This window comes from Lemur catta, chromosome 14, assembly GCF_020740605.2.
Source record: "Lemur catta isolate mLemCat1 chromosome 14, mLemCat1.pri, whole genome shotgun sequence".
In the NCBI taxonomy this organism is placed as follows: domain Eukaryota; kingdom Metazoa; phylum Chordata; class Mammalia; order Primates; family Lemuridae; genus Lemur; species Lemur catta.
This window is the reverse complement of record NC_059141.1, coordinates 41,420,635-41,436,816: the sequence shown is the minus strand read 5'-3', so window position 1 is coordinate 41,436,816 and position 16,182 is coordinate 41,420,635.

Below are 16,182 nucleotides of genomic sequence, written 5' to 3'. Positions count from 1 at the left end.
TAAATTCTATGATACTGGAATTACATAAAAGCAGCCAAACTTCATTAATTTGGAATTCACCAATTTAAATTCTGTGATCATTAGGATAATATATTAATTTGGTTAAACTGAAAATTTTCTTTGCTTGTAAAATATATTCAAAGTTAATGTAAATGCAGAGTTCCCCCAAAATATAGCAGAGGATAGTTTACACATCCCCAGGGGGCTCTGGAGCTGTGTCAATGGCACAGGAAATAGAGTAGGTGACAGGGTGGGCGTCTGTCTCCTCTTCCGAAGCTGCTGCTACAATCGGAGAAACTCCAGTTTTAACCTTTCCATAGAGTAAAGATCTACTTGACACTTTGGTTTTGAAAAGGATTTTACTGTTTAAAAATATGAAAGTGTGGAAACCACTGCTGTATACCATTCCACTTAACCCAGGTAGATGTGGTCTACTAGACCTAATTGGGTGAAACCCTTCATTGTTTTGATTTACCCAGATTAAAAAAATTGATAAGTCTAATTCCCAGGCCCCCTTTCCCGTGCCTTCCCACAGAGGCCAGGGAGGGCTGCATTTTGGCACTTTGCTGGGTTTGTGGTTTGTGGGTTGGCCACTTGCTAGCAGCCAGCTTTCTATATGGTCTGGTGCATATCACGCCACGATTCTTCTCCTCAACTTGCAGCAGGTTAGGAACTTGCATGTCTCCAGATGCGATACCCCATCTTGGATTAGCACTTGGAGTAGCTCCACACCAGCATACAAAATCCATGCCTCGGTTTCATGGAGATTACTTGCTCAAACAACTCTAGAAAATGAGCTTGTCTCTTTCTCCAAAAGATATTCTAGGGACTAATTCTTGCCTTTGTCTCTACTGGGAGCATCCTTGAAGAGCAAAGAATCCCATCAAGAGGATTTTAGAGAATCAGTGAAGAACTCAGAAAATACTTCTAAGGGTTCTTTATCAGATAAGAAAATGGAGGCCAGTAAAAATCTCTTTCTCCTGTTCTCTGAGGTCCGGCTCTTAATATAGCAGGTAGTGTAGGACTTCAAGTTAGAGTTTCAGGTTCATCCCAGCTGTGATACTCCTTGAGTTTGGACAAGGTTACTTAGTCCCACTTCCAGTTTCTCCATCTTTTGTAGGGTTGGGAATAATACCACTTATACAACCGCCTCAAATATTTTTATCTGGGGGGCTAAGTGTTTCTCTAGTGTCATTGCAAAATGAGAGAAGGTGAGATGAACACTATGTGTGAACCGTGTCTTGGTACAAAGTAGAAACTTGACATAGTTTTGCTCTTATTGTTGTTGCTGTCCTTCCAGTGGTGGTCGTGGTGTTTCCTGTCATGAAGATTATGCACCCCCAGCAGCTCTCCTAGTGAAGAAGTTTGGATGAGCAAATCTCCCTTTGCCACCAAGATTAGCTTTGTAGAATATCTTAATATAAAAATTGCAGTTCCAAGCATACTTGGGAACTAGGAAAGCAAGTTAGTTAAGGTGGTGACCACTCTGAAGGTCCTATCAGTTGCACTGTGCCCTCCCCTGCTGTGACATTGTCCCATCACAATCAGTGAAGGTGAGAGGAACCTACTAGTACCAGCCAGGGGACTTCCATTTATTTAGCAATTAGCTTCTGTAGTGATTCCATGTTTAGAATAACAAATGAGATCAATCCAATGTAATATTTCTGGTGCAGTTAACTTAATCTAATTAGTCTGGCACCACTTTCTGAAAGCCGTGGCCACTGGGGCACACTTCCAACCACCATAGATGGAGTGCCATTCCCTGCCAGAAAGCGGACAGCAGTCTTTCCAGGAATAAGACCTGATACATAGAACTGGTTATTGGTTTCAGTTCTTGACTCCTCTGCTCCAGCGATTTCCTCCTTTTATTTCTTCTCCTCATTTCTGATTTTTTTTTTATAGGTAAGACATATTTTCCCAACCAGATTGAGGCTTCCTCTGTTGATAAATGAATTTACTAAACAGGTTCTCTCTTCTTCAAAAGAACATAAATCTCTGCAGAGAGGCTTCAATTTGGTTTTAGCACATGTGAACAATGAGGCAGCCTCAGGAGGCCAACTTTAAATACTTCAGAATGAAGCTTCCTAACAAAGACTCCCAAAGTATAGGCGAGCAAATCAAAGAAAAATGTCAAACCCTGAATGCCCTCCCAGCCCAGCAAAACGTCAAAGGAACTGCTATGGAGGGAAGAATGGACTTCCAAATAATGTATAGCCAGGGAGAGAGGAGAAAGAAAAGGCGATAGTATCTGATTTATAAATATTTATAAAACAATCATTAGGCTTGGCTAGAACACGCAGTCCTTCTCTGAGTTCACTGCTGGGAAACAATAATAAAATACATGGAATTATTCAAATGGAGGCTAGAGGAGATTTAATTCTGCATTTTTAGAATCTGCCAGTGCTCTTAACACTGGTGGTGAAGAACAGTATGGTAAATGAGCTCAAAGTAACCCTATTCTTGGGCTGGGTGGAGGAAACCAGTTCAGCCACAGGTCTCAGAGCCAGAAATTAGCCTCCAGTCTCATCTGGTCAGACCCTGGCCATCGCATCCCCTGTAAATTGGTCCTTGACTAATGTCCTCCCGACTCCGCTTTTGAGATGTAGCTGCTCACGCCACTGGGCTGCCTCTCCCATTTATGAAGCATGTGGTGACTATGTAGAATGGGGCTGAAATAGTTCCTCTATAAGAGGAACAGCTTGGGTCCTTTTTTTTTTTTTTTTTTTGAGCAAGACAATTTAGTAATGTGCTTCTGAAAAGGACTTCTATTAGGAAAAACTCATCTCACACACATTTGTTTTGGGTCAGGCTTACAAGAAATAGAGGCAGCATCTAGGAGCTTCCTAACCATTGGGGGGCAGTACACCGCTGCCCAAATTGGCCAGGAGCTATGAAGGGTTATAGTTCTTCACAGTGCTAAAAATGTAAAACTGTTCAGCCTTCTTTACAGTCATTGTTCAGAAAGATACAATGATTAAAGTTATCTTTAGGCACCATTTGAATGACTCTCCCTAAAAACTTCCTGAATTTATAACTGTTATTTTGACATGTAAAGCCCTTCTGCCTCTCTCCTGGATCATTTAGTGACACTCACATTAGCAAAGATTCCTGTCCATAATGACAGATAAGTTCAAGTATCTCTTTACATTTTTTGGAATTATTTTATCTGAAAGTTATATACAAATTTCAGATAATATTTTTCCTAAGTTTTTATTTTTCTTATAGTACCTATATATACAAAAACTAACTTTGTTCAACAAGCCCTATATAGAAACCCCAAAATCAGCAGCCCCCAGTTTATTGCAGTGTTCAGTACAAACACTATCCGTTTCTATGTGCACCTTGACAAAAAGATACATATAATACTAAATTCCAGAGAGGTTTAATAACTCACCCAGGTCACACAGCCAGGAAGTGGTGAAGCTGAAACTTTTAACTGAGAGAATATGCTTTTAACACTAGGTTACCCCGTCTTCCAAAAAATGAAGCATTGTTCTACTAGCATGCATTTTTAACCATAGTGCTATTGCCCCCAATGGGGCAAAAATTGGTTTTTGGAAGTCCAAAAAGTATCTTACTTTTCTTATATATAAAGCACAGATTACATTTAGTTCATAAACATATAGCAGAATATCATGGAAAGGGGGTATTGGGAAAAAAATGTCCTTAGGGGAGCAACAATGAAACAAGATTGAAAAACACTGGCTGTGAGGTATATTGGGAGAATACTTCTGAAAGTCCTTCCCTAGCAGTAACCCCTTCCTCAAACACAGACACATGAATACTCAGACGTACCAACATTATTTCTCAATCTAAGTGCCTGAATTTTTTCATATTAGAGAATCATTCCTTTGGATCATGGTAATACTGTCCATAGATGACCTCTTTCAAAATGCAAATATCACTGTGATGAGCAGTATATTAATCTTTTCGTATAAATTAATGGAAGAGAGACTAGCAAGGTGCTGAGGAAATAAGACCATGTCAGATTTCAGGAAGAGGGAAAAGAGGTCGGGGGTGGTCTGTGGGCACAGGGGGACTCAGAGGGCAATATTAGAAGTCTTGATGGAGTGAGGATTTATGAGAGCGGCAGGTACTCCAGGGCCTGAGAAACCGGGATGAAGAGAGGGGAAGATAAGGACACCCTATCTATGAGCTTTGGCATCAGACAGAATTAAGTTCTCATGTTGGCTCTATTACCCCCCAGCTCTGCATCCTTTGGCAGGGGACTTACCCTGCCTGAGCCTCCATGGCTCTGGCGTGGAGATAGTGCGCTTTGCATATGAATGCATGGGCAGTGCCTGCAATGAAGCAGGCCCTCAACATATGCCAGCTTAAATGTTGGTCGTTCCATCTCTAGATTCTCTATGGTATCTCTATGATAATCATATGATTACCTTGCAGTTTTATCCAAAGCTGGTCATGTGCTTAGAACAACTGCACCCTTCTCTATTTGGAATCAGTGAGAAATCAAGGAAAGGGAAGGTGGCAGCTTTTCCTCACTCCCCTCCCACAGAAGCTAATTGAGATGGGAGCTCATTTGGCTTCTCTGTGCTTCCTAATCACATTACTGTAAGACATGTCAAGGCAGCCAGGGCGTTAGAAGGTAAATTCTCTTCTTCATTGTTGCAATTATCTCCAAAGGGAAATTAAGGTGTAATTTTTCTAAATCAATTGAGTGATTGCCAAGACAGTAAATAAAGGGCTTTTTCACACCAAAAAAATCAGTAACAGGAGAGCCAATAATTCACCACTTTCATTCCCAAATTCACTAGGGCTTTGAGTTAGCCAAACCTCGGTTGCCCTGATTTTGACCTATGTCTTCAGTTCTGTAGTTTGGGGAAGGGGATGGTAAATGTGATCTCCATAGAGCAAAGGCAGTGTTTGAGGAAAAGCAGGAGTACAGAAATGATGTGGAAATTTAGAAGCCATATAGTTTTATTTCTGCCCAATTATTCCAGTACTAGTTCAACATGACCACTTTTTTAAAATCTATTGTGGATTCCAATGCAGCTATGAGGGATCATGGCTCGTCCCTAACAGACCAAGCTACACTCAGACCTGGAGCCAGGAATGTGCCATCCTCCAGCAGAAGGTAAACATTCTTCCCTCACTATTGAAATGGTCCAGAAAGATATCTCTTTCCCTCCCATATCTCCAGAGAGAAATATGCCATCCAAGGTGACTGCATGTGCATGACATTTCATTCGGCCTTCTATTTCTCATCTTCTCCTTCTAAGCTATCCTGCCACAACATAGTTGTTATGTCTGCACTTGCCAGGATGAAAGTCAACTCTCACCAATTTCCCATATGCCTCTTTATTCCTAATGCATGACTGCAATTGCAAATTCCCTTAAAGCAACTGAAACATTTTCTTATGGCTCTGGCATGCACCCACCCGTTTGGGCCTGCTCCCACCATTTGAGAAGTCTAGAGAAAGGGGACAATTGAAGACCCTTTGGCCCCTTCTATCACTTGCTTGTTGGGGAGGGGCATGGCCAGAGAAGGGCCAGAGCAAAACTCTAAAATTGTACAGTCCAATACAATAACCACTAGATGTATGTGCCTAATTAAATTTAAGTTAATTAAAATTAAGTGAAACGTAGAATTCAGTTCTTCAGTCACACTGATCATATTTCAAATGCTCAATAGCCCTAGGTGGCTGTAGTCTTCTGGGCAGAGTTAGAACATTTCCATCATCACAGGACGTTCTGTTGGGCGGCGCTACTCTAAAGCTAGGGGCTCGCGACGGGGGCTCTCTTGACCACGCCTAAGGGTGTATTGCTCCTGGGACCCACTGTTGGCTTGAAGCCCAGATATTTTCTTTCAGTTAAACTCCTCTGAAAATGACCTCCACACAGCTCTGGGTCCAGGATTTGCCATTTGAGACACTGATTCTTCTTTTCAGAAATTTTCCCATGTAAACCAAGTTCTTCCTTGAATAAGTAGTAAGAAAAAGATAATATTTTAAGGAGAGGATATCCCTTTTTAAAAAAATTGTATTACTTTTTTTATTGGGGTAAAATATGCATGCCATAAAATTTACCATTTTAACTGTTTGTAAGTGTGGCATGCCATGGTATTAAGTATATCCACAACGTCATGGAATCATTATCACTCTTTCTAGAACATCCTCATCACACCAAAGAGAAACTCTGTAGCCATTAAGCAATAAGTTCTCATTCCCCTCCCCCTAGCCCCTGGCTGTCTTTAATCTAATTTCTATATCTATGAATCTATATATTTCCTATAAGTGGAATCATACAAAATTTATCCTTTAAGTGTGGCTTCTTCACTTAGTATAGTATCTTAAAGGTTCATCCATAGTATAGCATGTATCAGAACTTCAGTCCTTTTATGTCTGATAGTATTCTGTTGCATGTATATACCACATTTTATTTAAAGGAAGAGATCATTTTAAAACAATCCAAGAATTGAGGGACATTATTTTCCCTGGTTGAATTCTTTGCTTTTCTACGTACTCTTTTCTGTCGAAAGAAGTGGAATTATTTTTCTACTTCCTGCAGAAGGAATTAAAGATCCATGTTAGAAGGAACGAAAGATCTCTCCGGGGCTGTTATCTTCCACTAGGTAAAGTAACTGCACAGGGCCTGGCAGAGTGAGTGTGCTATATAAATGTTTGCAACTATTGTTATTATTATTTGTTCTGTCGGATCAGCAGGACAGGATAGGTGGCTTGAGTCTGGATTTCTGAAAATGCATCCAACCTTGTTTCTTAGGCTGCCACATGGACAAGATTGTCCAATTAGCTGGACTGGACCCTGCTGCTATGGCCTCAGTTGACTGACTTGATTGCTCTGCAGCTTTCTCAAGTTGTTGGAAAGCCCGTCATGTATTGAGGACCAATCTTCCTGTCTGTTACGTCTGCCGTTTGTCCTAGCTCTGTCCCTGGAGTGACACATAGCCAGTCTTTTCTCTTGCCAGGTGACACTGCTCCAGTATTTGAAAATGAATCTGCTCCTACCATTAATATATCTTCATTTCTCTAGTGCAATCATAACTACTTTCTTCCTCTTATTTATTTTACCTGGTGATCTCCAGATCTTTCCCTAGCCTGAATTCCTTCTATGGACATATTTTAACTTGTTCAGGACCCTTATAAAAATGTGTGACCCAGGGCTGTATACAGTACTCCAGATGTGGCCTGACTATGAGACATTGCTTAAGGATCGTCAATTGCATAGAAATACATAGATAGATAGATACATATGCTTATCTATGTATTTCAGTGTATGTATGGACTTAACAGGTTTAAATACACACACACAATTTCAGTGCAGATATTTTGTATTACAGCAGTATGTGTCTTTTGATGTGCATGCTCTTCAATCTTTAACATCACTAAAGAACACAGTGTTCTCTATTAGGTCAGCCCCAAAAGGTCACAGTGGTGACATGATTCTCTTGCTAGGCTGTAGGGCTGGACACGTACACCAGAGGTGGTGATGACCTTTGGAGTCTTTCCAGAAGGACCAGGTCTGTTAGCCAGGGAAAGCGATATCAAGAAGCTTAAAGAGTCTGACTTTGAAGGATTTCTCTCTCTTAAACATTAGAGTGACACCAACTACCTTGTCTGATACTCCACAAAGGTGTTTAGAACTCTGTTTTCTCTTAGACATATTTCCAATAATGTTTTGAAATTAGAGTTGAAAATCCATCAAGCATTGTTTTTACCACTTCCTCATCTGGAACAACCCCTTTCTCCTGCTCTTCCTCATTTTTCTCCTTCTAACCCTTCCAAATCACATTGCAAATGCCAATGAGTAAAAGCCTTAAAAGTTGGGTAGCGCATATGCACATGTGAGACCAGACAATAAAGAGCTTAGAAGAAAGCTATAATCATTTAAAAGGAACAAGTTCAGCAACGTAAGTTTGCTACAGCTTGATCAAAGGAGCTGCTGTTTATTTATTTTGTAAAAAGAAAATAGAGAGAAGGAGACACTGAGCTTCAATAATAAAATGACCTTTCTTCTGAGTAGATCAGCTTTGTAAGTTAAGATGATTCAAAGCTCAATCTAATATCTGGGGAATAGAATCCTGTGTTTCCAAAGACAGATGTGATTATGACACATAGTCAACAATGTTTTTCTTCATTATTGTTTGGCCTGAATTTGGGGTTTTCAGGGAGGGAAAGGGAGAGAGGGGGTTGAGAACTTGGAGAATAATTGGAATTAAATGGGAATGTATTTGTGGTTCAAGGTCTCTATTACAGAGCTTTATTGTTGGCTTAGGTAAAATATCATTTGGAATTTATCATAAGAAAGTCTCCAAGGCCTTTTGGTAGACCATTCTCAAATTAAGGGATAGAATCTGAGTCTCGTGAGGTGGTTTTTCACTAACTTAACAGAAAAACCATACTCTTAGAATAAGGAACTGAAGCCAGGATGTGGGTTTCCTAAGCTACCATAACAGTGCAGTTTAGAATGTGGTGGTATTACAGTTAGTTCATAGACGGTTCTTGTGATATTCAAAACATGACTCTGTTCTAATACAATTTTTACTGTCATTACCTAGGTGATTCTTACAGCTCTATGCCAATAAATGCTGGATATATAGGCATGTGGCAGTGAAGCTGTTCCTGCCTTCAATATCTCCTGGCATGTCATTTAATTTTTATGTGTCTCAAATGGTATTTAAAATAGATACAACTGTATCAAATTCTGCCACCTTACTAGGATTACAATGTGAATAAAACAAAAGAAGAAATACCACATAAGAAAGCACTTTGGAAAGTCAAAAATAAAGTCACAAGTACATTTAGACTGTATTGGCTGGAATTGATTGCTTGGTTTTCATGCATCAGGCACTATAGTAAGTAACTTTCTAATACTATCTCATTTAATCTTCATGACAGATTTATGAGGCACATACTGTTATAATGTCTACTTCATGGATTAGAAATGGCATCAACAGTCCACAGTCATACCACCCTGAATGCTCCTGATCTCCTCTGATCCTGGAAGCTAAGCAGGGTCTGGCCTGGTTAGTACTTAGAAGGGAGAAATGGCATCAACAGTGTCACGATTACGGAATAAAGAATTTAGAGTTTAGATCTAGTTTGTCTAACACCAGAACTATTAGATCCTGCCTCAGCTCAATTATAAGATGTTCTTATTTGGTATAGGAAGGAAATGATCTGTCATATTACAGAGTGATCTCAAGGCTTAACACTCAATGGATATGGCACTAATGCACTAGTCAGCAGCCTCTGAGATGTCCCCAGGGATTCCCATTTCTTAGTAGTCATGCCCTTGTGTAATCTCCTCCCCTTGAGTGGGAGGAGATTCATGAGTCACTTCTAATGAAAAGAATACAATACAAGTAATAAGATGTCATTTCCTAAAATTGGGTTATAAAAAGACTGTGGCTTCCATCTTGGGCATCCTCTCTCATTCTCTCCTGGATCACTTCACTCTGGGGAAAGCCAGCTGCCATGTGGTGAAGCAGCCGTGTGGAGAAGCCCCCGTGGTGGGGAGATGGGGCTTGCCAAGAGTTCCCCGAGTGAGCTTGGATGCAGACCTTCCAAGGCCTGCCAGCAGCCATAGGAGTGATCTTGGAAGCAGACCCTGCCCCAGCTGAGCCTTGAGGTGACTGTAGCCTTGGCCAAAATCTTGACTTCAGCTACGTGAGAGACCCAGGTAACTTGCTCCTGGACTCATGACCCACAGAAACAGTGAGATAACAAATTTCTGTTGTTTCCAGACCCTAAGTTTTATGCACCAATAAATAAATAATACAAATGGTAACCAAATGACTGGAGACTGAAACCATCCCAAGCCTCCCTCTGTCGACTCATGCAACAAATACTTGTGACCTTACATGCCAGGCACAGATGTGGTCCCTCACGTGACTGAGCATCAAATACAAAGTCAAATCAAATCAGAATTTTTTATAAATTTCAGGAGGAGTAGAAAGAGCTTCAATTTCTTCATCTGAACAGATGGACACTACCTCTGAAAAGTTTGCCAGATTAAATAAAAGAATGTGTGGAAAACACGAGGTATGATGCCTGGTATATACTAGGGGCTCAATAAATGGCAATTCTATGAGTCTTATTGTTCCTCTTTTTAAAATAAGGAGCAATTGTCTGTGTTGTGCAGGGTTGTTGAGCATGTATAAATAGATAAGCACAGGGCATGGTCTATTTTAGATGCATTCAGGATATTAATTTTCATTAGTTTCTGTGGACCCTATAAATCATGTAAATTATACAAATTATGATGATAGGAGATGAAATATCAATATATGGAGATATATATGTGTATGTATATATATTTCAAATATATATATATGCACACATATATATATATGTTTTAGAGACAGAGACTTACTCTGTCACCCAGGCTGGAGTACAATGGTGCGATCATAGCTCACTACAGCCTCAAATTCCTGGGCTCCAGTGTTCCTCCCATCTCAGCCTCTTGAGTAGCTAGGATTACAGGCATGAGCCATTGCACCCGGCCCTGAAGATAAAAATAACTTTATAAAAATCTTTTAGGGTTATAATTCTTTTTGTTAAAATTGACATAAATGTGCTTCTCCAACTGGAGATTTAGTTATCTTTTGCAAAGGCCCTTACTATGAGCCAATGTAGAGAATGAAAAACACAGATAGGATAGGACATCTAAAAACAACTTTTGGACCACTACATGCGACAAAATAGGGTAAACGCTGGAGATCGGAGGTCAGAAATTCTGGATTCCCCTTTGCCTCTGAGTGTTCAACAATGTCCACCACCAAATGGGGGTGTCAAATAGTTTTGGTTTCTTTGGGATTATATAGCTTGAAGAATGGTTACTTAACACAATTATTATATATAAAACGCATTTCTATTACACGACAACTTGAAGGATTACTGTTTCTCGTGTATTTCCTAGGATTTTACCAACTTGCAACACCATTAATAACCGTAAAGCAATATCTGACACTGGAAACACACACACACACAAACACACACAGCTTCACAAACATGCACGTAACACCTCCCACACAAGTGAAAAATTAATATTAGATTGAATTAAATTTCATTTCTCAAGGAACTAAACATGACCACTAGATGGCACTGGAGTCTGATTTCATCTTTCTATTTCCAGAACAGTCTCTGGGAAAACTGTAAGGCTATCATAAATTTTCTGAGTCAGTTACTTGCTTATCTGATGTGGTGCAAGGTAGAAAGCATTTTTATATTATTTTTCAAGTTCCTAGTAATCTCCTGTCAATAAATGAACATACTGCCAACTCTTAACCTGAAGCCAATTGATCTTCTCCTGACAAGTGATTTTCATGATCCCTTGAAGAGCCTCCTGTAAATAAATTTAAGCTTCTACAAATGAAATAAATTATACCTAGCAAGTAAAAGTAAAAAAAATAAACACAATGTGCCTCTGCCAAAGTTCTGACTCCAGCTGTTAATTTCCTGTAGCAATTCAAACCTTAGTTCTGGAACATCTAGGGCAGTGCCTGGAAATTCATTCAAAAAATATGTGTTGATGCCTCTGGCATTCCAGGGCCCTCAGACACTGAGAAGCAGTGGGCAACCCTCATGGAGCTTACATTCCAGCAGAGGAATCAGTCAATAAGCAAAGGAATAGACACAATAGTTTTATATGCCATGAAGAAAATCAATTGGTAACGGGAAAAAGATAAATACGGGCAGTGGAGGTACATTTGATAAGGTAGTCATGAGTCTTCTCTGAAAAGGTGACGTGTGAGGTGGCACTGCAATGACAGCAGAGTCAGCATGGCAGAAGGAAGGTCAGCATGGTTGAGGCCTCAAGAGGGAAGGGAAGAGGAGTTTGGAGGGACAGGCAGGCCCAGTCATGGAATGACTTAGAGTTTGTGCTTCATCTTGTTGTGCGAGCCACTGGAAGGTTTTAAGCAAGCAAGTCACACAATCTGATCTATATTTTAAAAAAGAAAATCATTCTGGCTGGTAGTGGGAAATGGATTGTGTGACATCGGGTAACAATAGCAAGCACTTATTAAATGTATGACAAACTAATGAACGCCTGACTGTGCCTACCAGGTGCCTGGCACCACAGAGGTGTTTACTATTCACTGAAATTCTCTTTACACATTAGCACACTTACAAAGTTAGGCATGCTCTTAAGACAGTGGCTCTCCAACTTCAAGGCCCATCAAAACCATCTGGAATTCCTGTTCACCTGTTAAAACACATATAGCTGGACCACATCCTTCACCGTACTACTTCCATCCCTTCCTCCCTCTACAGCTTCTGATTTGGAAGATCTGGGCTGGGGCCAGAGAATCTGCATTTCTAACAAGGTCCCAGCCAGGGCCAATGTTGCCGATGCGAGGACCACACTTGGAGAGCCCCTGCCATGAAAGGCTGAGCATGAAATGTGAACAGCTGTTAAAACAAAAACAAAAACAAAACAGAGAGAACTTATTTCAGTTCTATCATGGTTCAGGCTCCTGGGTGTTAGACACCACACTTATCCTTTTCTTGTATCACTGACTTGGGAAATATTCTTCATTTCCTGACCAAGAATGATGTCCCTTTCTTCCTTACCAATACAGCCTCAGTTTCATTCAGGATTATTGTGTTGAGTTCCACAGTTGAACTGGAAATGACTTAGGGCAAACGTGGCTGTCCTGTACCCCTTTGCTGGCCACGTACTATCCCAGCCTTTCTGGAATGGTCAGGAGACACAGGTCTGACCAAGAAGTAGTGGAAAGTGTGCTGAAGGTTCTGTGAAAGACTTTCCTCATTAATAAAAATGAGAGCAGTGAGAAAATAGTCTTCATTCGTAGGAGACACTAGTCAGTGAATATTCTCATGCAGAAATAGCCACAACTTTAAAAATGTGAATGGCTGTCAAGCAGTGGTGTGCTGGTAAATGTTTAACAACAGGCTCTCAGCAATGAAAGGAGCCAATTGCTGATTTCTATGGTGTGAATGATCCCACAATGGCTGATTTCAAGCTACCAATGTGAAGTTACTGAACACAGAGTTGTGAACAGATGCTAACAATAGGCTCCCACGAACCCGTAGGAGCCAGCTCCAGCATACTATTGCCAGAGTTTCTAAATCCTAAATATGGAGCGAACCTTGCTCTGAAATATTAATATAAGGTAAACAAAGCTAATCTTTCCCGTTCTTGTGCACATCCTCTCTCCTGGAAGCCATTTGCATAGTTGCATAAACAGCTGAGAAGGTTCACGCACAGTGTCTAACACAAAAGAAGACACTCAGATTTGTGGTTGAAGGAAAGCCTCTTGCCAAGACTATTTACATTTTATTAAAATGTAAACCTAAAAGTAATTGCCTGAAGAATTTTATGCATCATTATAAGGACTTTAGAAAGTAGGGTCTATCTGAGCTTCATCCACAAACTAGATCCCTTATGCAGCTACTTACATTTTTCCTTGGCATTAAAAGAAAATAATGTCTAAAACAGAAGAAAGCAAACTTTATTTGGGGCTACCTCTGAGGAATTAGCGGGTTCAGTTCCCTTTGTAGAGCAACTGTCGGTTTCCTTTCTCCCCGCACCCCAGTAATCACTTCAGAGTCTGCTCAGCCGCTGTGCAAGTTCTAAGGTCTTAACAACAAGTTTTAGCAAATCCTTTCTGACCCTCACCTGACATCACACTCTACCCTCCAGTCAAAATGGCTTTTCTCAGCTCCTTCCTACCCTCCATTTGGTGCCTTAGTATGGATGGTCTCTCTACCTGGAACACTCATTACCTCATTCAGGATTTCCCAAACTTCCTGCATTGCAAGAGCAACCTGGGGCACTTACAGATTCCTAGACCTCATCCCTTGATCTGCTGAATCAGACTTTCCACAACAAGCAGGCTAGAAATATGTGGTTTTTAGCAAATGCCCAGGTAATTTTTATCAAGCAATTTTAGAAAAACCCAGGTTTATCAGTCTCCTTTTCATTGCTCAGCTCTCAGCTTAACCATTGCTTCCTTGGGGAAGACTTCTCTGGTCCCCCAAATAAGGTTGGGTCCCCTTCTCTTCTGTTTTATGCTATACTCACATTCCTTTGGACTACTTTTTAGCTTCTACTCAAAAGAACTTTATTGAGAGTCTTCCCCACAAGGTTGTAAATCTCATGAAGTCTTATGTATGACTGTATCTTGAGTGCCTAGCACCATCACTGGCACATAGTAGATGCTCAATAAATATAGGCCGATTGATTGACTCATGGACCCTTGGTTCTACATCTGTGAGATGAGAGAAATCTAAAGATAAAGTTACTTGTTCATCAGGGAGCTTTCATTCATAGGGCAAGCACATTTGCCTAGTCCTTGTACAAGTCCTGTACCCTCCTTGGTCTTGATTTCTTTAACTCCAAAAGGAGTGAGAATGGATTAAAAGATAACACTTCTAATAGATTTAGCTATAAACATTAGGGGTTGAAAGTGAGCCTTAGAACCCTGACACAATAGAAAAAAGGACAGCCTTGCCTTAAGGAAGTATGCGCTTTTGCTTACAATCCACGATGGCCCTAGAGTCCTTATCAGAGATGTCTAGCTAGAAGTGCTTGCACTTCCATTCCGGGCAATCTCAGTTCCTACTGGTGCAGTCCCTTGTGGTGTTGGTTGAGTTGAACTCCTTCATCCTACTGTCTCCAGAGGGCAAATGTTCAGCATCAGAATCCAGCACCATGTGTCAAGGCGGTGGCAGTGGAGGCGGAGATCAAAAAGGAGATGCAGCTTTTCCAAAGAGCACCGTATGTTTCTTTTCATTTCCAAACCAAATGAGATGGGTTAGGGAATAAATGTAGAATTTGTGACAACCTCCTGATTCTTCGGGATCAGACACCTTAATTTTATTTTTATCTCATTCTCGTGCTGCTCCGGGGCCAAAGGCTTGCCCTTCCTGACACCCATTCACTTTTTGGTCATTCTCACCAATTCCTATGGCTAAAATCTAGAAGTATGAATCTTATGGGGACCAGATAGCCATTTGATACCTACTTATTGCATTTATTCTATGTGCTAGACACTGTATCTATGAGCTAACCAAATAGGAGCTATTCTCAGACATGACAAATGAAGAGGAACTATTTGAGAATTGGAAGTGGCTCAGCTTAAATCTATTCTTGGGACTTGGAAAACAAAATTCTTAATCATAAAGCTAAGTGGACAAGAAGCTAAGAGGCACTCAAGTTGGTCACCAATTGTCAGAGACACAGGAAACATTCAAAATCTTCTAGTGCCATGGCTAAAAAACTTTTTTAGCTTTGGTTTGAACAAAAATCTTACTGGAAGCACACTGTGTAAAATGACTACAAGAAGAGCTGCTAAGGTTGTCACAGAAGTGGGGGTCTTCAGAGTCTCATCCATCTTATCACAATGATAGCTGCTGAGAATTCTCCCTAAACTCAGGTGGAAAATCATGCATTGACTACAACATTTCCATTTTACAGATGAGAACACTGAGGTCCAAAAACGGAAATAATTTCTTCATGATCAATAGAAGAGCCAGGCATAGAACCCAGATCTCCTGGCTTCTAATTCAGGGTCTCGTTCACTTCATTGTAGCATAGATCATCAGCCATTGCTCCTTCCTAATGTGCACTAGTCCTAAAATCAACCCCTTGGTGAGTTGCAGACATTGCCAGAAGGACTTGATGCTAGCATTCGGGAAGGTCGTAGGAAACAGACAGAAGCCAAACACAATCCAGCCCAGTACTTAATTAGAAGCAATAAGTGTATAAATAACCACATTCCATTTCTTGTATAGATTCAGAATCTCCATCCACCCAGAATACTGGAAAGTCAGAGAAATGAAAGCCATAAGATTGTACCACTGCGCCCCCTGGCAGAAACATGGAGTTACTCGCCCACTGTAAAACTCTCCAAAACAATTTAGATTTTTGCTTCCAATCAGACTGGTTCACTTATATGCACATTCGCGGTGAAGGGAACCTGAAGGGGCTCAACATGTGCCAGGCTTTTCCCAGTGTTTGTAATGGGAATGTTTCCTGCCTGCTTTGTACCTATTATTTCATCCTACTTAAAACTCCAGTACAGTTTAGGGTCAGAGAATATCTAAGCCCAAAACAGATGTATTAATATGACATGATCCATTAATGTGGGAGTCCAAAAAGAAAAGCATTGTCTCTTCATTTTGTCTGGCAGGTTACATATTGTTACCTGGAAGAGTAATTTGTGACGCCTGAAAA